The sequence below is a fragment of the Gossypium arboreum genome, chromosome 3 (assembly GCF_025698485.1).
Source record: "Gossypium arboreum isolate Shixiya-1 chromosome 3, ASM2569848v2, whole genome shotgun sequence".
Classification (NCBI taxonomy): Eukaryota; Viridiplantae; Streptophyta; class Magnoliopsida; order Malvales; family Malvaceae; genus Gossypium; species Gossypium arboreum.
In genome coordinates, this window is record NC_069072.1 from 109,936,439 (window position 1) to 109,962,587 (window position 26,149).

General features: G+C 37.2%; 1 non-coding gene across 1 annotated transcript; it reads left to right on the forward strand.

Moving 5' to 3' along the window:
- The first annotated feature begins 23,385 nt into the window (after positions 1 to 23,385).
- On the forward strand, positions 23,386 to 23,491 carry LOC128290801 (small nucleolar RNA R71). The gene has a single exon (XR_008280587.1). It is a non-coding gene; the product is annotated as a small nucleolar RNA R71 (small nucleolar RNA).
- Positions 23,492 to 26,149: the final 2,658 nt, after the last annotated feature.

Below are 26,149 nucleotides of genomic sequence, written 5' to 3' on the forward strand. Positions count from 1 at the left end.
AGGTTCATAGCAGTTTCTGAATCCCCTGTTCCTACTTTAGAAATTCACCATAAATTGTAAAGATATAATTATGTAGTGTATTTTATATCCTCAGAATCCTTATTGAGTCTAGTTTTAGGAGAAACAAACCTGATAGTCATATGAATTTTGTACAGAGAGAAATTTGGTTCGTAGTAAACAGAGGTCAGACCAGCCAAGTCCTGAAACAGGGGTAACTTTAACTAATAAACTGTACTAATTGGCACAACCAAAAATTTTATAAAACAATTATTAGATAGGTATATGAGTCTAGATTCAGGGAAAATTTAAGGATCTTGATTTCGAGTTTCGTAACTCGAGATATGATTTTTCTTGTGACTGTGATGCAAGTAGCTTAAAAGCTGTGAATGTAGAAACAAATAATCCAAGGTTCTAAAAATGTTAAACTAAGCTTAGTAACACCTCATACTCGACTCCGGTGATAGTCTAGGGTGTGGGGGCGTTACATTTAGTGGTATCAGAGCAGGTTTAGTCGGTTTTCGGACTACGTGTTGTATGTACGGATTTTGCTATACATGCCATATGTATAAATTGTGATAGTGTGACGACTTCTGACCTTTTTAAATGATTTTTTTGATAGTAAATGGATCCCGATCCAGTGTGGCAGATGAAGTAGAGAGTAATGCGCCAGCTCGGCTGAAGGAGCAAGCAGTCTCGACTGAAAATCCACCTCCTACTGTTGGTCGGGAGGAGGAGAAAGGGTCGGAAGCCTTTCTCCAAATGATGAGTGCATGGTACACCGAGTTCGTTAAAGACGAACCCAAATGTACAACCTCTCCCACCTCCCCCAATTCCTCAACCTGTACCCCCGATGCCTCAAGGTATGGATCTGATGAAATTTCACAGAACTCCAGTTGATAGAATTCGCAAGCAAGGGGCCGAAGAATTTAAAGCAAATATTGATGATGATGCCGAGAGAGCAGAGTTCTGGCTTGAAAATTCAATCCGAGTATTTGACGAATTATCTTGTACGCCTGAAGAATGTTTGAAATGCACTATATCTTTGTTGAGGGATTCAGCTTATAATTGGTGGAAGACTTTGATTTCGGTGGTACCGAAAGAGAAAATAACTTGGGAATTCTTTCAAGAAGAGTTTCGGAAGAAATATATTAGTGAAAGATTTATTGATCAGAACCGTAAAGAATTTATTGAGCTGAAGCAAGGTAATATGACGGTTACAGAATATGAAAGAGAGTTTGTTCGATTAAGTAAGTATGCTAGAGAGTATGTTCCTACAGAGGCCAAGATGTGCCGACGATTTGAAGACGGGCTCAACGAAGACATCAAGGTATTTGTTGGAATTCTTGAATTAAAAGAAATGGTAGTATTAGCTGATCGAGCTTGTAAGGCCGAAGAATTACTTAAAGAAAAGAAAAAGGTAGAGGCTGAGACTAGAAATTGGAAGAAAATTACTTAAAGAAAAGAAAAAGGTAGAGGCTGAGACTAGAAATTGGAAGAAAAGACCGATAGCGGTTCATTTTCACAGCAACCTGGAAAGTCAAGGAATATGAATCCTCGTTCCCAAGCTTCAGCTGGGCAATCATATGGGAATTATAAGAAGCAAAATGTGGGTCCTAAATCCCAGACTACTTCAGCAGCCAGTGTAGGGAACTCGAGATTTGTTAAACCTGAGTGCCAGCGTTGTGGTAGAAATCATTTTGGTCCGTGTAGAGAAAATGAATGTTTTCGATGTGGTTCTTCGAATCATTTTATTAGAGACTGCCCAGAGAGAGCTGAAAAAGAAAAATTTCAAAATACAAAAACAAGTGGGGCGGATTCGAGAGGAAGATATCCAAGAAAAGCTGGGAGCGAAGCAAGCAGTAAGAATGAAGCTGAGGATGCACCAGTTAGACCTGAAGGAAGGGCTCCAGCTAGAACTTATGCTATTAAAGCGCGTGAAGATGCTTCCTCGCCTGATGTGATTACTGGTACATTTTCCTCTATAATGTTAATGTTATTGCTTTGATTGATCCGGTTCTACTCATTCATATGTGTGCATGAAATTGGTGTCTAGTATGAATATACTGTTGAGAACACGAATTTATGATTAGAGTGTCGAATTCGTTAGGCAAATGTGTGATTTGTCGATAAAGTATGTAAGAAATGTCCTTTAATGATTCGGGATCATTACTTTCCTACCGACTTGATGTTGTTGCCGTTTGATGAGTTTGATGTTATTTTGGGTATGGATTGGTTTACATTGCATGATGCTAAAATAAATTGCAAAGAAAAGATTATAGAATTAAAGTGTGGAAATGGTGAAACTCTGCGGGTTGAATCGGATAAATCGAGGCATTGCCTAGTGTGATTTCTTCAATGTCGGCTCAAAGATATCGAGAAAGGGTTATGAAGCTTATTTGGCGTATGTAATTAATACAAAAGAAGTTGAAAAGAAATTTGAATCGGTCTTGGGTTGTGTGAGAATTTGCGACGTATTTCGGAAGAATTGCGGGTTTGCCTCCGGTCGGAAGTAGAATTTGGAATTGATTTGATACCGAACACTCGATTTCGATTGTTCGTATAGAATGGCACCAGCAGAGTTGAAGGAATTAAAGTCGCAGTTGCAAGAGTTGGTGATAAAGGTTTTGTGAGATCGAGTTTTTCATCTTGGGGTGCTCCCGTGTTATTTGTGAAAAAGAAGGATGGTTCTATGAGGTTGTGTGTTGATTATCGGCAGTTAAACAAGGTGACAATCAAAAACAAGTATCCGTTGCCAAGAATTGATGATTTTTTTGATAAGCTAAAAGGAGCGACATGGTTTTCAAAGATTGACTTGAGATCTGGGTATTACCAACTGCGGGTAAAAGAGTCGGATGTGCCTAAAACTGCTTTTAGAACAACGTATGGTCATTATGAATTTTTAGTTATGCCATTCGGATTGACAAATGCTCCTGCTGTGTTTATGGATTTAATGAATCGCATATTTCGGCCATACTTGGACAAATTTGTTGTGGTGTTTATAGATGATATTTTAATTTATTCAAAATATGATACAGAGCATGCTGAGCATTTGAGGATAGTTTTGTAAACTTTGAGAAATAAGCAGCTGTATGCTAAGTTTAGTAAAAGTGAATTTTGGCTTCGAGAAGTTGGATTTTTGGGTCATATTGTTTCAGGTGATGGTATTCGGGTTGATCCTAGTAAAATTTCAGCCATTGTTGATTGGAAACCACCGAAAAACGTAACCGAAGTTAGAAGTTTCTTGGGGCTAGCTGGGTATTATCGGCGGTTTGTAAATGGATTTTCTATAATTGCTGCTCCTATAACTAGATTACTCCGAAAGGATGTTAAATTTGAATGGACGGAAAAATGTCAATAGAGTTTTGAAGAATTGAAAAAGTTATTAACAGAGGCACCAGTGTTAGTACAACCCGAATCAGGTAAAGAATTTGTGGTGTATAGTGATGCTTCTCTAAATGGTTTGGGGTGTGTGCTCATGCAAGAAGGAAAAGTGGTGGCTTATGCTTTGAGGCAGTTAAAACCTCATGAGAGGAATTATCCTACTCACGATTCGGAATTGGCTGCGGTGGTGTTTGCTTTGAAAATTTGGCGACATTATTTGTATGGTGAAAAGTGCCGGGTATATACCGACCATGAAAGTCTTAAGTACTTGATGTCACAAAAAGACTTGAATTTAAGACAGCGAAGATGGTTGGAATTATTGAAAGATTACGAGCTTGTTATTGATTATCATCCGGAAAAGCGAATGTGGTTCTTGATGCTTTGAGCGAAAGTTGTTGTTTGCTTTGAGAGTTATGAACACTCGGTTGAAAGTGTCGATGATGGTTCGATTCTAGCAGAGTTAAGAGCAAAACCAATGTTTTTGCAAGAGATTTGAAGCTCGAAAGATGATCAAGATTTGCAAGCCAAGAGAAAGCGATGTGAAGTTGATACTGAGTCGATTTCAAAATTGGTTCTAATGGGTGCTTAATGTTTAAAGATCGGATTTGTGAAAGAAGAATGAGGAATTGATTCAAAAGATCCTACTGGGAAGCACATAGTGGTTATTTCTCGATTCATCCGGTAGTACGAAAATGTATAATGACTTGAAGAAAATGTATTGGTGGAATGGAATGAAAAGAGATATATCGAGTTTGTGTCCAAATGCTTAATTTGTCAACGGTGAAAGTGAACACAAAGTGCCTTGGGATTACTTCACCTATTATGGTTCCCGAATGGAAATGGGATCGGATTACTATGGATTTTGTTTCAGGATTTCCATTGACTCCAGGAAAGAAAGATGCCATCTGGGTAATAGTTGACAAATTAACTAAGTCAGCTCATTTTATCCCGGTACATACGGATTATTCTCTTAACAAGTTGGCTGAACTGTATATTAGAGAAATTGTTAGATTACACGGAATACTATTGTCAATTATTTCAGATAGAGATCCAAGGTTTACCTCGCGGTTTTGGCAAAAGTTGCAAGACGCGTTAGGTACAAAGTTAAATTTTAGTACTGCTTTTCATCCACAAACTGATGGACAATCAGAGAGAGTAATTCAGATCCTTGAAGATATGCTTAGATGTTGTGTATTGGAATTTCAAGGAAGTTGGGAAATATATTTGCCGCTGGTAGAATTTGCTTACAACAATAGTTATCAGACGAGCTTGAAAATGGCACCTTATAAAGCATTATATGGTCGTAAGTGTCGAATGCCATTGTATTGGACTGAACTCAAGGAAAATCAGATTTATGGAGTTGGTCTAATAAAAGAAACTAAAGAAAAAGTGAAAGTAATTTGAGATTGTTTGAAAGCTGCTTCAGATAGACAAAAATCTTATGCAGATCTAAAACGAAAGGACATTGAATTTCAAGTTGGTGATAAAGTATTTTTAAAGGTGTCTCCGTGGAAGAAAGTCCTTAGATTTGGACGGAAGGGCAAATTAAGCCCGCGTTTTATTGGGCCGTATGAAGTAATTGAAAAAGTTGGACCGGTAGCATATCGGCTAGCATTACCACCTGAATTAGAGAAGATTCATGATGTGTTCCACGTATCTATGTTACGTCGGTATCGTTCGGATCCTTCACATGTAGTTTCACCGACAGAAATTGAACTACAACCAGATATGACCTACGAAGAAGAACCGATTAAGATTTTAGCTCGAGAGGTCAAACAACTAAGGAATAAAAATGTTGCACTTGTGAAGGTGTTGTGGGAAAGGCACGGAGTACAAGAAGCTACATGGGAATCCGAAGAAACTATGAGAAATCGATACCCACATCTGTTTACAGGTAAGATTTTCGAGGACGAAAATCCTTAAAGGGGAGGAGAGTTGTAATATCCCGAATTAGGGCCTAATCGGAATAGTGGTTTCGTGACCACAAATCCGAGATAGAAATAATTATTTTATAATTATTTTGATGATTATGATATGATTGCATGATTGTGTGAAAATTTCGTGATGAAATTCTATGCCTAAAGTGCTTAAATTGAAAGTAGGGACTAAATCGAATAAGTTGCAAAACTTGCATTCTAGAAGTTTTTAGTATGAAATTGTTTTGGAATATTAATGAGGAGGTCTTAAATAGCAATTTGACCAATTTTAAGTTCATGGACAAAATTAGGACATGGAAGGAATTTTTGGAAAGTTTAGTAGTAAGGGTATTTTGGTCATTTAGTTATTAAAATGAATTAAAAACAAAATTAAAAGCCAATTTTTGTCCATCTTCTTCATTAGGCCTAAATTTCAAGGGTTCTCCATAGCTAGGGTTTGTTTCAAGCTTCCAAGCTCCATAGTAAGTGATTCCAAGCCCCGTTTTTAATGTTCTTTACGTTTTTGGAATCCCGGTAGCTCGATTACGCTTATGTTAGCAATAATTCAACCTAGGGTTTGTATTTGGAAAAATACCCATAGGTGAAATTTGTGTATTTTTATGTTTTATGATAGAATATGGGGTTTTAAATTATGTTAGACAACTTGTACTACTCGATTTTAAGCAAAAACGAGTAAAAGGGCTTAATCGATAAAAATACCTAATAGTCACAAGTACATGCTAGAGTGAGAATTTGATGTTGCCATAGAAGAGAAAAGTGATCAGCATGTTGTAAAATATAAGAATAAGGAATAAAGTTTAATCCCGAGCCTAGGGGCAAAAATGTAAATATGCAAAAGTTTAGGGGCAAAATTGTAATTTTTCCAAAATTTGAGTTAAGGATTAATTTGATAATGTGAGTATTAAATGAGCTAAATGTGTTATTTTAGATCAAGAAAGACGTGGAATCGACCTCAATCGAGGAAAAGAAAAGATTGTGGACTAAATTGCAAAATCTTTGTATTTTGGTACCAAGGTAGGTTCATGTGTAAATAATGTAGCATAATTGTTATTTTTAAGTTATTGATATTAATTATGTGTTATGCTGAATTTCATTATGAAATGTATGCTTTGTGGTTAATTTCAAATAATATGTAAATTATGTGAGCTACTTGTTAAATATAATTATTACCGAGTATTGATTTCGGCATTCTACGGAAGACGGCAAGGATAAGTGTTCGAGAAAAATCCCATTTGAACCTTAGGAATAGATTAGGATACAAGTGACATGTCACTAGGATGGTTGAGCATCCGAACTCGTTGAGTTGAGTCCGAGTTCACTTATGGATGCGAATGTCCGAACTCGTTGAGTTGAGTCCGAGTTCACTTATGGATCTGACGCTTGAGCTCGTTGAGTTGAGTCCGAGTTCGCTTATGGGCGGTTACATGATTGCTTGATTGAATATGTGGCACTTATATGCAAATTATCCATGTATCCGAATTATATTCGATGTGTTCAACGGGTAAAGTTTTACTCAAATGGAGGAATACTCGAGATGAAAAGAGGCGTATTGGTAAGTGATGAGAAATGGATATTTTGGACGGTATGTATTTAACCCTCGGGTTGAGTGTTTATTACAACCACGATAAGGTAATAAGATGATGAAAATGATTAAAAATGTGATAAGTGTGTTGATGATATATGCTAATGTTGATTAGTTTGATTGTTTGTTATGTTATTTATTATTTACATATGAACTTACTAAGCATTTATGCTTACTCCTCCTTATTACTCATTGTAGTTTTGGACAAGCCGGTTCAGGAGTCGGGATAGGTCGAAGGCTCAGTCACACTATCAGGAAGATTTTTGGTAAATGGCTTGTAAATTTAAGTATGGCATGTATACCAATATACTTATTTTGTGTAAATGATTTTATGATATGGTGACAGAATGGTTGAGAAAATATTTGATAATGATAAATTATGAAAATGGTAAGTTTAGATTATGTTTGATGTTAAGGAAAATTATTAAGATACTTAGTGCATAAAAACCCATAAGAGGGATGAAATTTGCCATAAACAGAATACTGCAGCAACATTGACGTGAGTTTGAAAATTTACTAAAAATCATAGCAATTGAATTTGGTAATGGACTACATATAAAATTGAAGCTTATAATGTCTAGTTTCACATGAAACAAAAGAAACAGGTAAAGGAATTATATGTTAGAAGATATTTGAATTTTAGTGAAACAGGTTCATAGCAGTTTCTGAATCCCCTGTTCCTATTTTAGAAATTCACCATAAATTGTAAAGATATAATTATGTAGTGTATTTTATATCCTCAGAATCCTTATTGAGTCTAATTTTAGGATAAACAAACCTCATAGTCATATCAATTTTTTACAGAGAGAAATTTGGTTCGTAGTAAACAGAGGTCAGACCAGCCAAGTCCTGAAACAGGGGTAACTTTAACTAATAAACTGTACTAATTGGCACAACCAAAAATTTTATAAAAACATTTATTAGATAGGTATATGAGTCTAGATTCAGGGAAAATTTACGGATCTTGATTTCGAGTTTCGTAACTCGAGATATGATTTTTCTTGTGACTGTGATGCAAGTAGCTTAAAAGCTGTGAATGTAGAAACAAATAATCCAAAGTTCTAAAAATGTTAAACTAAGCTTAGTAACACCTCATACTCGACTCCAGTGACAGTCTCGGGCGTGGGGGCGTTACATATTCACTAGTTAAAAATTGGTTAATGACTTAACTAGGTTACTCTAATAGGATTAGAAACCTAGAGGCAAGTAATTTGGATAAATCATAAGATGATTAGAACAAGAGTTGTTCACCAAATTGTAGGAGTTACATATGATGTAATCAGCAAGTGTTGCTTACCTAAATAACCATAATCTTGAGAGTAAAGCCAAAGCTGACTTAAGAAGAGGTGAAATATGGATCCTTAACCCACTAGAAATACTTTCAAAAAAGTCTTTCTGAAATTAATATATGAGGGTTATTAATTTTGAATTAAAATAGTGGGAACATCATTTAATAAAGTCCTTTTAATGATTGATATAAACTTGGTAAATTTATTCACACGCATATTTTATTGTTGTATATATATTATGGCTGCAAACACTAACACACTCTCATTACGATCGGTCCTTGAGAAGAACAAATTGAATGGTTTGAATTTTCTTGACTGGTTCCGTAACTTGAGGATTGTCCTCAAACAAGAACAAAATTATATGTCATTGAAAAACCACTTCCTGATGAACCACCGGCTAATGCCTCGAGGGCTGATAAAGATGCTTACAAGAAGTATCTCGATGAAATGGTAGACGTTGGATGTCTTATGCTTGCCACTATGAATCCTGAGCTTCAAAACCAATATGAGGATATGGTTGCTTATGATATGATCAAGCACCTGAAAGAACTATATCAAGGGCAAGCAAGGCAAGAGAGGTTCAATATCTCTAAGGCCCTATTCTAATGTAAGCTGGCTGAAGGAAGCCCAGTAGACCTCATGTTCTTAAGATGATTGGTTATATTGAAAGCCTATCTAAGCTTGGGTTTCCATTGAGCCAAGAGTTGGCCCTTGATGTTATACGTAATAGTTGCGGATAGTTCTGACCGGTTTGCCCTCAATTTCAATATGAATGAAATTGACAAGACTCGCCACACCTTTCAAGATGTTACGAACTGCTGAAGGCAACATGAAAAAGGTTGGACCCAAGCCCATACTGATGGTCCGTAACAACAAGGGCAAGGGAAAGGCTAAAGTCCCGACAAATCCCAAAGGCAAAGGTAAGCCCAATCTTTGAAAGGGAAAGGCTACACTGAAACCTAAAGGTGCGGTGTCTAAGGAAGGAAACTATTTTCATTGTGGTGTGATTGGACATTGGAAGCGGAATTGCCCTATCTATCTTGAGGAAATCAAGAAGGCCAAAGCAAGCGGAACGTCTGCTTCAAGTATTTATCTTATTGATATTAATTTATCAACTACTACTTCTTGGGTATTAGATACTGGTTGTGGTTCTCATATTTGTACTTCTGTACAGGGACTACAAAGGAGTAGGACTTTGGCTGGAGGAGACGTGGACCTGCGAGTTGGAAATAGAGCAAGAGTTGTTGCATTAGCTGTGGGAACATATACTTTATCTTTTCCTAGTGGACTTGGTTTAATTTTAGAGGATTGTTATTTTGTGCCCAGTTTGACTAAAAACATTATTTCAATTTCTTGTTTAGACAAAATTGGTTTTGAGATAATAATTAAAAATAATTGTTGTTCCTTTTATCTCAATAATGTTTTCTATGGTTCGGCACAATTGATTAATGGCCTCTATATTTTAGATCAAATGAATCCTATTTACAACATAAATACTAAAAGATCTAAAATAAATTACTTAAATCAAACTTATCTTTGGCATTGTCGTTTGGGCCACATAAGTGAGAAACGCATATCCAAACTCTATAAAGATGGTCTCTTGGATTCATTTGTTTTTGAACAATTTGAAGTATGTGAATCTTGCTTATTAGGAAAATTGACTAAATCTCTTTTTACTGGTAAAAGTGAACGAGCTAGTGATTTATTGGGCTTAATACATTCAGATGTATGTAGACCAATAAATACACAAGCCAGAGGTGGATTTCACTACTTCATTACTTTCACTGATGATTTCAGTAGATATGGGTATGTTTATCTCATACGCCATAAATCTGAGGCCCTTGAAAAGTTTAAGGAATTCAAAAATGAAGTACAAAATCAACTAGGCAAAACTATTAAGACACTTCGATCTGATCGAGGTAGAGAGTATTTGAGCCTAGAGTTTGATGATCTTTTGAAGGAATGTGGGATTGTCTCACAACTTACTCCTTCTGGTACTCTTCAATGGAATGGAGTTTCTGAGAGAAGAAATCGAACTCTATTAGACATGGTTCGATCCATGATGAGTCACGCTGATCTACCGACTTCCTTTTGGGGACATGCACTTGAAACAGCTATTTTCACACTAAATCGTGTTCCATCTAAATCGGTTCAAAAGACGCCATATGAGATGTGGACTGGGAAACATCCCAGTATGTCTTTTATGAAAATTTGGGGTTGCGAAGCTTATGTTAAACGTCAGACGTCTACTAAGCTTGAACCCAAATCTGAAAGGTGTATCTTTGTGGGGTATCTGAAAGAAACCAAAGGATATATTTCTTTAATCCCACTGAGAACAAAGTGTTTGTTGCTCGGGCTGGTGTCTTCCTAGAGAGAGAATTTGTTTCTAGAAAAGGAAGTGGGAGAAAGATTGAACTTGAAGAAATTCGAGAATCACAAGATACCACTGAACCAGAGATTGAACAACAGTAAATTCCACAAGAAATTGAGGAATAAGTAACTACTGTAGAAACACAACCACCGCGTAGATCTTTAAGAGAATGCCATGCACCTAAGAGATATGGATTTCTTATTACAATGCATGGTGACATTCTTCTTATAGATCAAGATGAGCCTAAGACTTATCAAGAAGCGGTGGCAAGCCCAAACTCTGAGAAATGGCTTGAGGCCATGAGATCTGAGATGGATTCCATGTATGAAAACCAAGTTTGGACTTTGGTTGACCCACCCGAAGGGGTTAAACCTATAGGGTGCAAGTGGGTTTTCAAAAAGAAAACCGACATGGATGGTAATGTACAAACATACAAGGGACGATTAGTCGCTAAAGGTTTTCGTCAAATTCATGGTGTTAACTATGATGAAACCTTTTCTCCTGTAGCTATGTTTAAATCCATCAGGATCTTTCTCGCCATAGCTACATTTCATGATTATGAAATCTGGCAGATGGATGTCAAAACAGCTTTCCTTAATGGGAAACTTGAAGAGGATGTGTATATGACACAACCTGAAGGTTTTGTCGATCCAAAGGATCTTTGGAAAGATATGTAAGTTACAAAGATCCATTTATGGATTAAAACAAGCTTCTCGAAGTTGGAATCTTCGTTTTAACGATGCAATCAAAGAGTTTGGTTTTATCAAAAATGAAGATGAGCCATGTGTTTACAAGAAAGTTAGTGGGAACACAATCACATTCTTGGTACTGTATATGGATGACATACTTATCATGGGCAATGACATACCTACCTTACAGTCTATTAAGACTTGGTTAGGAAGTTGTTTTTCTATGAAGGACTTGGGCAAAGCCACTTACATCTTAGGAGTCAAGATCTATAGAGATAGATCAAGACGACTACTAGGTCTAAGTTAAGGTACATAAATAGATAAAGTATTGAAAAGGTTCAATATGGAAGAATCTAAGAGAGGATTCCTACCTATGAGACATGGTATTTCACTCTCGAAGGAAATGTGTCCTACAACTCTACAAGAGAGAGAACGCTTGAGTAAAATTCCATATGCTTCTGCTATTAGGTCTATCATGTATGCCATGTTATGTACCCATCCAGATGTCTCATCTGCCTTAAGTATGACGAGTAGGTACCAAGTAGGTCCCGGTGAAGGTCACTCGACCACAGTCAAGAATATCCTTAAGTACTTAAGAAGAACTAAGGATACGCTCCTAATATATAGAGGTGAGGAAAAGTTAAATGTAAAAGGTTACACTGATGCCAGCTTCCAAACCGACAAAGATGATTCTCGATCGCAATCAGGTTTTGTGTTTTGCCTTAATGGTGGTGCTGTGAGCTGGAAGAGTTCAAAGCAAAGTACAGTAGCCGATTCTACAACAGAGGATGAGTATATTGCAGCTAGTGAGGCAGCAAAAGAAGCGGTTTGGATCAAGAAGTTCATTACTGAACTAGGGGTTGTGCCTAGCATATCAGATGCTATAGAACTCCGATGTGATAACAATGGAGCCATTGCACAAGCAAAAGAACCCAGATCTCACCAGCGATCCAAACATATACTTAGGCGCTACTATATTATTCAAGAGATTATCGATCGAGGGGATGTAGAGATATGCAGAGTACCTACAGATGATAACATTGTTAATCCCCTGACCAAGCCTCTGACACAGCAGAAGCATGATCGTCACGCTAAGTCACTTGGTATTAGATATATAAGTGATTGGTCTTAGTGCTAGTGGGAGATTGTAAGAGTATGCCCAAAGATCAATCACGAGATGGTTGTAATAACATACTTGGTTTATCATGTTTATTAATACAAGGCGTTGCCATTATTATTTCAGTTTCTTTTCTGTGTGCATAAATAAACTGTTTTATAATAATGTCACGAGAATAATATGATTATTCTTAAAATATCCTTAGTCAAGTATTATTGTTGGCTAGGACAATAATAATGCATTAAGACTAACATGTAGTTGATTGATGATAAAGAGTTGTCATTGATATGGAGTGTCAAAATCAATGCATGAATATGTGTGTTAGAGAACAACATATTGGACTGACCCGCTATGAGTATGTTTCTTGGATTATTATGTAATTGTCACAACATTACTCATAGTGATTAATATGTATATGATCCTCATACTTGAGATCATCTTTATCCCAACATCGTGAGTTGTATATTTTGATACAGTCAAACAAACATTGTAACTGGTTTTTCTATAAAGATTGATGTTGGATATACCACAATCTATGTTGAGGGATATAGTTGATCAATATAGGATAAGTCCCTCCTACATAATGGGAGTAATATCTCAGGCCACTTGATTGAGTGAGGCTAGAAATGCATGGCCATGCTCAAATAAGTTGATATGAGATGCCATACTTATTTGTGTATCACAGTCTACTCAAGGTATCAAGAAACATGGGATGGACTATGCAAGTGTGACTATTCCATGACTTGTGTCCATTCCAAAGATATAGGACTTAAGGATTAATGCATGAAAGGTTAGTCACAAAAGGTTATGTCGAATCATGACTTCTTGTAACTTAGGTAGCATTGATGCATTGCTAGATGCGACTCATTGTTTGTAACATTAGATTCGTTCTAATATTACTGCTAACGTTACAAGAACCTATAGGGTCACACCTTATGGTTGAAATGAACGAGGTAAGACATAGTTGGTATATTGCTTGGTTGTCACATGAATTAAATTAATTATAGAATTAATTTAATTGGGCAATCAAATTGTTGAACATGCTATATGTACAAGGATGTTGTACACATAATCGAACATAATTTTATTGATATATGAATTTAGTTAGTATATAAGTTTAAATAAATATAGTTCTTGAAATCTTTATTATAATTAATGTAATTATAATTTTTCGGTTAAACATTATTATATTTATTTGAATGATAATTATTATGTTCAGATTAATTTTAATGAATTAAAATTTGTTATAAATATATACCAATTAAGAGGGAGTTATATATAGAAAGGGTAAAAACCCTAAAAAGGATATATAAAAACTAGCCCAAAAATATGCAGGGTGGTCTAGCAGCCGTTTAGCAAAATACTCTCTGAAAATAGTTTTCTGGGATTTCTATCGTTCATTGTCAATTGGGTGGACTACGCAGAGGCTGACATCGGAAAAGGTTGTGGCTTGGTTCGATAGTGGTTCAGCATTCCTGTTGCCTAGGCGTCGCTGTCTACTCAGATTGAAGTTTCGGTAATTTAGAAACCCTTTTTATCACCCCGATTCGTTCCTTACACATGGATCCTTGGTTTGGATCGCCAGAATGTTTTAAGTATTTTATTTTTTCCGCTGTTCCTTGGAGGCACTGGCGTTCCAACACTCCCATGTTACATATTTAATATTTTACATTATATGATACATGTATCTATACTTTAATGAAATTTACTTGTGATGATCTAATGGAAGTTTAGTGATAGCCTCGTATCTCAAAAGCCCCGGGTGACCCAAAGGAATATTAGGACTTGGATGTCTTAACACCGTGCTAAATGAGATTTCGTGTAAGACCATGTCTGGGACATGGCATCAGTATATGAGATATGTACCTATATAAGACCATGTTTGGGACATGGAATCGGTGATGATATATGTGCCAGTGTAAGACCATGTTTGGGACATGGCATTGGCGTTGATATATGTGCTAGTGTAAAACCATGTCTGGAACATGGCATCGGGAATGACATATGGATTCATGTAAGACCATGTCGGGGACATGGCATTCGTACTTTATTTGGTGTATGATAATCCCAAATGTCCTTTAGTATTTCGGGTGGTTCTACAGGCCATTCAAGATTTTGGATTAAGAAGTGGAGTGATATGAGTAAGGATGTATGGTACATGTATGTACGTAAATCCCATGAGTATTGATCTCGATTCATGATGGGAAGTTTAGCATGAGTAGAAAGGAGTAAGATAAGCATGATGTTTAAGGACATTTAATGTCAATTTTTATTATGTTCATGTGTGCAATATGATATTGTGGTGATAATTGATAACATGTTTAACCTGTAATTATCTTGACTTATGTTGTTTACTATTTACATGCAACTTACTAAGCTTTGTTCTTACCCTTCTCTCTTTTCCCTTTTCTTTTAGCATCGCCAACTAGCTCGGGGATCATAGAAGCCGTAGCTCGAGTCACACTATCAAAAAATCCTTTGGGGTATATTTGGTTTAATGTTTTTAAGTATAGCATGTATAGGGGACTGAGCATTTTGTTACTTGTGTCATATTTGTTAGCCAAAGTGATGGCTCCTTTTGGTATATTATTCCCTTTTGTATATGGCCACGAAACATGGCTCATTTTGATTATTGGGTTAAAATTTCTAAATATTGATACATGCATGGGATGTGTTATTATTCTTGTGGTGTGTGCTAAATTGGTTGCTAACAGTGAATGATAAAAGGTGGAACTCATGCTTGATTAATAAATGATACCAATTAGCATAGTCATAATATGAACAAAGGTAAAGAAATGAAATGACTAAGCATGTCAAGTGGGGAGTTTTAACCATGTATACCTTGATATGTGAATGTCATGCGTGACGTAAAGTTTTGGAGGTCTAAGTAACCTAGCCATTGCCAATCTATCACCGTTGACATATGAATGTGTTTGTGTTGTTATGGGTGACAAGAGGACTTGGTAAATAGCCTCAAAATTCATCCACATGGGTAGATGCACAGGCATGTGTCTGGACCGTGTGTGACACACGGTCAGCCCCATGGGCATGTTGTCCGGCCGTATGTCCCCTGCACCCTAACTTTTCAAGTCAGTATGCATGGTAGTGAACACACGGGAAGAGACACGACCGTGTGTCTCAGCCTTATGGAGGACACGGCCTTAGGACTTAGGCGTGTGTCCAGGTCGTGTGAAGTCTGCACCTTAAATGTTAAAATTAAATTTGCCACACGGCCTAGCACACGAGTGTGTGACTTTGGCTGTTTGACCCTTAATTGATACTGATGTCATAAACAGAGAGTTACACAGCTTGGGGACACGAGCGTGTCAGGGGGACACGGGCGTGTCATGTGTCCACACAGGTGTGTAACCTTGTTTTGTGAAAATTTTTATAAAGTTTACGGTTAAGTCCCGAACCGTCCCCGATGTATGTCTTAGGTCTCGTAAACCCATGTAAGGAACGATATGCATGTTTTTCAATAAATTTTAAATTTGAACAAAATTTCATAGCTTGGTTTTACATAGTAGTGTATGGTCAAGTCCGGTAATGCCTCGTATCCTGTCCAGGCGTTGGACACGGGTAAGGGGTGTAACACTCTACACCTATGCTGGGACAGAATACGAGGTGTTACCTAACTCGGTCACATACATTTACATGTTTCTTAGTCATCAAAATTTAGTCAAACTTAAAAATTTTCCACTCTAAATCAAAAACTCCATAATAAAGGCCTACTAGGCTCTAAACGTTCATTTAAAACCATTCGGGAATGATTTGGGTCTTACCATGAACCTTGAAAAATGTTACTAGCCATAGAGCACACGCCCGTGTGGGAGAGGCAACACGCCCGTGCGACCAATTTGAAATGGTCGTGTTGTTGGCCCGTGTGACTTACACGGCCTAAGCAATACAGGGACACGCCCATGCCCTCTACCCATGTGGAATTAATTCTAAATTCACACCTACAGGGGTTTTCACATGGCCTAGCACACGTCCGTGTCCCTGGCCCGTGTTCTTCACACGGCCATGAAACGCCCTTGTCCTAGCCCATGTGTAAAAACCTGGACATTCTGCTTCTGAAGTTAGCAATTCTTAAGGGTCACACGGCCAAGACACATGCCCTTGTGCTAGGCTGTGCTTTTCACACGATTGAGACACACGGCCGTGTCTCTGCCCGTGCGTTTGCTACCATGCATACTGACTTGCAAATTTTACATGCAGGGGACACACGGCCGTGTCACAAGCCCATGTGGTGGACCGTGTGTCACAAAGGCCTAGACACACGCCTGTGTGCCTACATGTGTGTACAAAATGAGGCTATTTACCAAGACTCTTTGCCACCCTTGCATACATAACCTGCAAAAAATCAATCCATACCCAAACAAGGGCACATCACATAGCCAAACTAACCATGATGGACAACATTTTATTTGTGCATTTTACTTATCCATGAAAATAATATCTTCTATATAAATATCAAAATGAGCATTGACCATTATCCATGGGCTTATACAAAATAAATATATTTGTTCCAAGCCAACACATTTGGCTATTTCTCAATGACACAAAACATTAAATTCTAGCCCTACACATGCTATACACAAAAACAAGAAATCTAACTATACCGAGTGCTTCGAATGATAGTGTGATCGTGGCCTCCGACGTCTGTTGATCCTTGAACTATTTAGGCGACACTATAAGAAAATAGAAAAGAGAGGGAGTAAGCATAAAGTTTAGTAAGAAGTATGCAAACACATAGCAACAACTATACCATTCATCAACATGCTCTTGATATAAATAGGCATAAACAGAACTTACTCATCATATAATATATATTGAACTCATATCTTACACAGACTGAATAGGTACCTGTATCACTCAAAACACAGTTATACTTTTCTCTTGATTTTAAACCATAACTCTTGATCGCGATTTTTGTGTGACAGGTTTTAAATATTTATAAAGAATCGTTCTTGAAACTAACTATTATCACGATGTAGGCAAGTGTACCTATTGAACAGTAGTACAGTTTTAGCAAGATCGGATTGTCAAACCCAAAGGAACTAAAAGTACTAGTAATGTCTATCTTTTTATTATTTAGCCTAAGAATAAAGGGGTTTGTTTTAACTAACCAATTAACTAAACTAAGAATTCATAAAAAAATAGAATTGGGGGATTACTTTTGGAAAACGATTGAATTAAGACAATACCTAAGGAATAATCCACCTAGACTTCACTTGTTATTCTGACTCCGAATTGGACAATTTATTCATTTAACTTGTTCCGTAGAGATCCCTAAGTTATGTTATTATCCCTATTCAAGACTAATAATGTCTAATCCCTAGATTGAATAATTGAGACTTTTCTCTAATTTACACCCTAGGGTTGCATTAACTCGATCTATGGATCCCCTTATTAGGTTTCACCCTAATCCGGCAAAACCTTGTCACCCTATGTCTAGACGCGCAATCAACTCCACTTAATTATGACAATTGTACACTTAGACAGGGTCTATTCATCCTCTGAATAAAAGCTTAACTTGAATCATTATCTTGGAATATCAAAACAAGAATTCAGAACACATAATTAAGAACAAGCCAAATATTTATCATATAATTCAGAAAATAAAAACAAGATTCATCTTAGGTTTCATTCCCCTTAGGTAATTAGGGGATTTAGTTCATAACTAAAAAAGAAAACATCTTAGAAGAATAATGAATACAAAACATAAAGAAAACCCAAAACTCCTGGAGAGAAATTGAGGGGAGATCTTCAGTCTTGACGGTGAATCCGTCTTCTGAGATGGATCAATCGGCTTCCCTTGAGCAATTCCCTACCTTCTTCTCTCTATGTGTGTCTTTCTTCCTCCTCTAGGGTGTATTTATAGGCTTTGGAATGCCTAAGAACCCTCAAAATTAGCCTTTCCCGAATTGGACTCAACTTGGGCTCAGCAAGGACACGCCCGTGTGCGATTACTTCAGGCTGTGCTCGAACCTGTTAGAATGGTATGGGCGTGTGTTCTACCTTAGAATGGCACGACCGTGTGTTCTACCCGTGTGAGTCGTGCTTCGATCCTACCAATTTGACACGGCCGTGTGGTCTGCCCGTGTGAGGAAGTCCAAGTCGTGTTGATTTCGTACTTTGGCCCATTTTCTCTATTTTTGGCCCATTTCTCGTTCCTTTTACTCTCCTATGCTCTCCTAAGTATAAAACATGAAATTAAGGTATTAGGAGCGTCAAATTCATGAATTCTAAGGAAAAATCATCCATAAAATGTGTTAAGCATGGGGTAAAAATATGTATAAATTACGGTTTATCAAATACCCCCACACTTAAGTATTTGTTTGTCCTCAAGAAAAATTCTCAACTCATAATCAAAATAAATTCTTCTTAACTTATATTATCTCTATCGAAAATATCTCAAACTAATTCATGAGTAATTGTACATTGAGAATTCAACTAAAAGAACATTAGAGCTTCAAACATTCTAAGTTGAGTATTTAATCATGCAAAACTTAGGCATCTCCCCTTATTTAAGTGGTTACCTCGATTCGAAATCTCACGGAGTTTAACATCCTCACTAAAGATTCACTCAAATCACTCAAAGTGTTTAAGGACAATGAAAGTAGCACTCATCAGTCAATATGAAAAGTTATTACTATAGGCTTGCATGAAAATCACATCTCCACCACTATAAATTGAGATGATACATCAATCAAAAGGTCTTTAGAGGGTTGTAACGTGGCTTCGGTTAGGGGATGTGGTCACAAGCTGAAACAAACGGTTAGAATCGAGATTGAATTGGAAAATCACTTAACTAGAAAAGATTTAATCATCACTTGCATACAACAGAGCATCATCACTTGCATACAACAGAGCTTCTTCTCAGAATATGGAATTTAAATATTTAAGCTCAAAAACAAAAGATTACTACTAATGTGTATACACAGTTTTTTTTTTAAGAACAAGTCAAATAACATAGACTAACTATTAAGAACAAGACATAGCTGAGCAACTATTTCGATTCAAATCTCGACAAAAATAGGGATCAAATTTAATTTAGGGGATTTCAACAATAATGGGTTAAGGGTTAATATTAAGGGTAATACAAGAAATGGCTTGTTAGGCTCAAAGGGGTTCACTAGGGGTTAATCGTGGAGGTAGGCTTTTCATGGCATGAGTGGGTTAATCCTAAGTAGCTTAATCATTTTGACATATCAAATCAAACGGTGTGGTCTTGACATGCATAATCAAGCAAGTTCTAGAATAACAGTTCAATACTGACGCACACAAAGCAATAATAAAAGTGAGCATGAAAGAATTAATAGATGCTCAAAAGGTTCAAAAATCTCACCAGAATTATGGCTTTTTGATGTTTAAAACTTGTGAATTCCAACTCAAACTAATACCTAAACTTTGGGGAAACAACCTAAAATTTTAAATTTTTAAAAATCAACTTATCATGCTTGATTCTCTAATGTCTTAAAGTTTAAACAATCAATGCATAAATGCCTATGTTTTAATTCAAGATATATCAATCAAAATCATAAATAAATTAAAATTATCCTAAATATGATATGAGAGCTTTTCAAGAGAACAAGGCAGTCATTCAGGGATTTTTCTGATAATGAAATGAATACACGCCCACACTTAAGATGTACATTGCCCTCAATGTACAAAGATAGATTTATAGAAAGAATGTCAAAATAAAATAGGGAGAGAAGTGAAACTTCCTAAGTGATGAATGAATTTCCTTGAACTGGAATATCGAAAAATAATTGGCGTGAGGGTGGAGGAGGATACTCCGACGGTGGTAGAGGTTCATTAGTCTATAAGTCCTGTGCCAAAAGAATATTATATCTGAAATTGGTTATGGTCATGGTCGAGCAGGACATGGCAGTGGTGGAGAACCTTTCCCAGTGGAGTTTTGAGTCCCTGAGTAATAGTGAGCTTTGGAGCTTTTTATAATTGTGATAGCATCAGGAACTCTTTTAGAAAGTATATAAAGAAGAATGATTACTTGGTAGGAAATAGCTGGAATTCAAAATTTTTAAATAAAAATTATAAATCCTAATAAAAATAAGATGAAATAAAAATAAAAAGTAGTCTTAAAATAAAATAAAAGTAAAAACATAAAATAATAAATAAAAGTTTTTAAACATCTTTATCGCTAGATGGTTCGCGAGGTGGGGGTGGCGATGAGATGTAGAGGTGCTAATAGATCTGTTGTAGAGTAGCATCAATGTTGTGAAGCTGTTGAAAACATTACTGCTCGAATCGAGTGAGGCGCTCAAAAATGTCAGCTTATGAAGTCGCTGCATGAACTGGACGAGAGGGTGGTAGTAGCTGAGACGGTGGGTCCTCGTGCTGTGAAGCGGCAGACAGGCGTGGCAGGGAGGGCTTGTGGACTTACAGCGGCTAGGGTTAGGGTTTTTTGTTTAAAGAAAATAATGAATAGTGCAGCATATTTATGGATTTTGGGGCACACGGCCAGGTAACATGCCCATGTTCCCCAATTTCAGCCCCGTGTGATTCATGAATTTTGAATTTGGGCGCGTCTGACAATTGTCCCACACCCATGTTCCTTGGGCGTGTTCGTGCTCACGGCCGTATCTGGCATTGTTCGCTTCTCCCACGCCCGTGTATGTAGTCCCACGCCCATGGTAATTTAATCGGTTCGACCACGTTTGCTTGGCACGGGCGTGTCGCACGCCCGTGTTAGTTTGACAGGTTTGGCCATGGTTTCAATGCACGGGCGTGTCGCACGCCCGTGTTGTTTTGGCAGGTTCACCCACGGTCATGTCGCACAGCTGTGGCAATTTATTGTAGACCGTGCTGGGAAAAATCTTTGCCCTGTTTGCACACGGCCTAAGGCACGCCCATGGGATCGGTCGTGTCTGTGTGGGAAACCTGTATTCAAGAGCTCTGTTAGTAAGTTAGGTGTTAAACACTAAAATTTAAAGAAGTTAATACAGTTAGTGCTCGGGTTGCCTCTTGAGAAGCACTTATTTATAGTCTAAGCTCGACTTACCTCTCCATTGAATGGTCATGGTGGTTCGAATGATTTTATACTCCTCATTCCTGCTATCATTCTCATCAAAATAAGGTTTTAGACGGGTGTTGTTTACCTTAAAATAGTCAAACTTGGGATGACTTACCTCGACTGTACCAAATGGAAAAATGCTAAGTTCCATAAGAGGGATTTCTTTATTCGGTTCGGTAATGACAATGTGAAGATCTGCAGCATCTAATAATATTTTATCTCCAACCTTAAGTTGATTTGGGAAGGTTTTGAGCTCGTTCTGGCATAGTTTTAGTTTATCGTGTGTTCTCGGTTTATGCATCCGTCATTCATCTAGATCCTCGATTTGTAGCCTTTGATCTTCATGAATAGGTCCTCTGCTACTGCTTGAGAATGGCTCTTGTACTTCCTTCAGACCCATTTCCTGCAAATTAGGTTGCACCATATTGTCAGTTTTAGTAGAATGGTTTAGACGATCACCTTCAATTTCTGATGTGTTGCCAGAATTGCGAGCTTGAAAGGTGATTGTTTCGTCTCCCACACGGAGTGTGAGCTCACCTATGCCAACATCAATAATCATTTTAGCAGTTGCTAAAAAGGGCCGTCCTAAAATCAAAGGAGTGTTGCTATCCTCCTCTATGTCTAGAACAATGAAGTCAACGAGAAATATAAATTTATCGATTTTAACTAGCACATCTCAATAATACCCCTAGGAAATCTTATAGTTTTATCTACTAATTGAATGCTCATCCTAGTCTGTTTGGGTTTCCCAAGGCCTAATTAATTGAACATTTTGTAGGGCATGACGTTAATAATAGCCCCTAAATCAGCTAATGCATTATTAATATCTAAACTACCAATTAAGCAAGGAATCGTAAAACTCCCTGGATCTTTTAGTTTGTTGGGTAGTTTATTCTTTAGAATAGCTGAGCAAACTGCGTTTAGCTCCACATGCGATGCCTCATCCAACTTCTGCTTATTTGCTAAAAGCTCCTTTAAAAATTTCATTGCGTTTGGCATCTGCGATAGAGCTTCAATAAACGGTATGTTAATATGTAATTTTTTTAAGAGTTTAAGGAATTTATCAAATTTTTCATCTGAGCAGCCTTTCATTGTCGTGTTGGGGTATGGCACACGAGGTTTATATTCGACATTCACTGATTTGTTTTTATTATGACCTACCTCACCTTGACCTCTGCTCACCGCAGTTTCTTGCCTCGGTTCTGGCTCAGGCTCAACGAATCCTTCTTCATCTTGAACGTTAATCACGTTGAGTTGTTCCCTTAGGTTGGGTTCAGTATTACTTGGCAAGCTACCTTGTGGTCGTTCGTAGATTAGTTTGGAAAGCTGGCCTATCTCAGTTTCGAGCCCTTGGATCGACGCTTGTTGATTTTTAAGTATTATCTCGGTATTCTGGAAATGGGTTTCTGACACCAAGATAAATTTAGACAGCATCTCTTCAAGGTTTGATTTCTTTTCCTGTTGATAGGGTGGTTGTTGAAAACCCGGAAGATGTTGGGTCTTTGATTTCCTTGACTGCCCCATGAGAAATTGGGATGGTTCATCCAACCTGCATTATAAGTGTTACTATATGGGTTATTTTGGGATCTAGAGTTATTGTTACCCATATATTGGATTTGTTCCTTCTTGATGCTAGGGTTGAAGGGTTGATACTCCGTGCATGCTCCTCCTCCATTCATCTTGTACCTCATTACTGGATGTACCTGAGTAGAACCAAGTAAACCATCAATCTTTTTATTTAAAAGTTCTACCTGGTTTGACAGCATAGTAACTGAATTGATATTATAAACGCCTACTATTTTAGTTGGCTTAGTCCTTATGACTTGCCACTGATAGTTATTCAATGACATCTCTTCAATAAATTCGTAAGCCTCTTCAGGTGTTTTTTTGTTGATGGTTCCCCCGGCTGATACATCAATCATTTGCCTTGTCGAAGGGTTCACACCATTGTAGAATGTTTGAACTTGCAACCATAGAGTAATCCATGGTGAGGACACCTTCGCAGTAGGTCCTCGTATCTCTCCCATGCATTATAAAGAGTTTCTAAGTCCGTCTGCACAAACGAAGAGATATCATTACGTAATTTGGCTGTTTTAGTCGTCGAAAAATATTTTAATAAAAATTTTTCGGTCATTTGTTCCCAAGTAGTAATTGACCCTCGTGGTAACGAGTTCAACCACTATTTAGCTTTGTTCCTCAATGAAAAAGGGTATAACTGAAGACGAATGGCATCGTCAAAAACGCCATTAATTTTAAATGTATCACAGAATTCCAGGAAATTTGCCAAGTGAGTGTTCGGATCCTCATCCTGCAAACCATCAAACTGAACAAATTGCTGTATCATTTGAATAGTGTTAGGTTTTAGTTCAAAATTATTTGCAGCAATAGCAGGCCTAACGATACTTGACTCAGTTCCTGTTAAAGTAGGTTTAGCATAATCATACATAGTACGAGGAGTAGGATTTTGATTTCCTAGTTCAACGGGTATCGCAGGAGGTAGCTGATTGTCTTGGTTGTCAGCCATCTCCTCGGTTGGGGTTTGAATATCGTCCTCTTGCTCATTCTCTGTGCATCTTAAGCTTCGCCTTATTTCTCTTTGGTTTCTGCGAACTGTGCGATCAATTTCTTCGTCAAAAAGTAGTGGTCCTGATGAGTTTCTTCTAGTCATAAACTATAAAAACCTGCCAAGAGAAAGAAAAAGTAAATTAATAAATAATAATAAAAAATAGAATTAACTTGCAAGAAAAATAAATGGCTAAAGTAATAAAAATTGAGCGTTCCTAATATCATAGTTCCCCGACAACGGTGCCAAAAATTTGATCGTGATTTTTGTGTGACAGGTTTAAAATATTTATAAAGAATCATTCTTAAAACTAACATTATCACGATGTAGGCAAGTGTACCTACCGAATAGTAGTACAGTTTTAGCATGACCGGATTGTCGAACCCAAAGGAACTAAAAGTACTAGTAATGACTGTCTTTTTATTATCTAGCCTAAGAATAAGGGGGTTTGTTTTAACTAACTAATTAACTAAGAATTCACAAAAAAATAGAATTGGGGGATTACTTTTGGAAAATGATTGAATTAAGACAATACCTAAGGAATAATCCACCTAGACTTCACTTGTTATTCTAACTCCGAATCGGACGATTTATTCATTTAACTTGTTCCGTAGAGATCCCTAAGTTATGTTATTATCCCTATTCAAGACTAATAACGTCTAATCCCTAGATTGAATAATTGAGACTTTTCTCTAATTAACACCCTAGGGTTGCATTAACTCGATTTATGGATCCCCTTATTAGGTTTCACCCTAATCTGGCAAAATCTTGTCACCCTATCTCTAGGCGCGCAATCAACTCCGCTTAATTATGACAATTGTACTCTTAGACAGGGTCTATTCCTCCTCTAAATAAAAGCTTAACTTGAATCAATATCTTGGAATATCAAAACAAGAATTCAGAACACATAATTAAGAACAAGCTAAATATTTATCATACAATTCAGAAAATAATAACAAGATTCATCTTAGGTTTCATTCCCCTTACGTATTTAGGGGATTTAGTTCATAACTAAAAAGGAAAACATCTCAGAAGAATAATGAATAAAAAACATAAAAAAAAAACCCAAAACTCCTGGAGGGAAATTGAGGGGAGATCTTCAGTCTTGACGGTGAATCCGGCTTCTGAGATGGATCAATCGGCTTCCCTTGAGTAGTTCCCTGCCTCCTTCTCTCTGTGTGTGTCTTTCTTCCTCCTCTAGGGTGTATTTATAGGCTTTGGAATGCCTAAGAACCCTCAAAATCAGTCTTGGCCTCGGCAGGGACACGCTTGTGTGAGATTACTTTAGGCGTGCTTGAACCTGTTAGAATGGCACGGGTGTGTGTTCTACCTATGTGAGTCGTGCTTCGATCCTACCAAATTGACACGATCATGTGGTTTGTCCGTGTGAGGAAGTCCAGGCCGTGTTGATTTCAACTTAGGCCCATTTTCTCCGTTTTTGGCCCATTTCTCGTTCCTTTCGCTCTTCTATGCTCTCCTAAGTATAAAACATGAAATTAAGGCATTATGAGCATCGATTTCACCAATTCTAAGGAAAAATCATCCATAAAATGTGTTAAGCATGGGGTAAAAATATGTATAAAATATGTTTTATCAACTCTCACCGTTGAACCATTCGGAACACTACCGGATATTCAATGAGCCTCAATATGGGGTAAGATGCTAATGCCATGTCCTGGACATGGTCTTACACTAGCTTTACTCGTAGCTGATGCATGTCCCAGACATGTCTTACACTAGCTCTCGTCTCAATCCCGATGCCATGTCCCGAACATGGTCTTACACTGGCTCTCGTACTGTGGCCGATGCATGTCCCAGACATGTCTTACACTAGCTTACAATAGTCCATACATCATGGCATGAATATCCGATTTTATTTCCCATGGTTCAAACAGGAATTATGCTACCTTAATTAGCATCATGCCTTCTCATTTCCTCAATCAAGTAATTCATGCTAAATTAACTCATCGCATATAATGACAATGTAGTTGTATTATTTGTATACAACTTACGTTGGTTACAAAATATGGTGTCTTGTCGGTCTAATCAATTTGCTTCACCTTCCCTCAGTCTAAGTTCAGAGTTTGAATTTCTTGATCTGTAATAACAAAAATTCTAAAATTCAATCACTTTATCGATCTAGGCACTCAATAATCTATACTTGGGCAAAATGACCATTT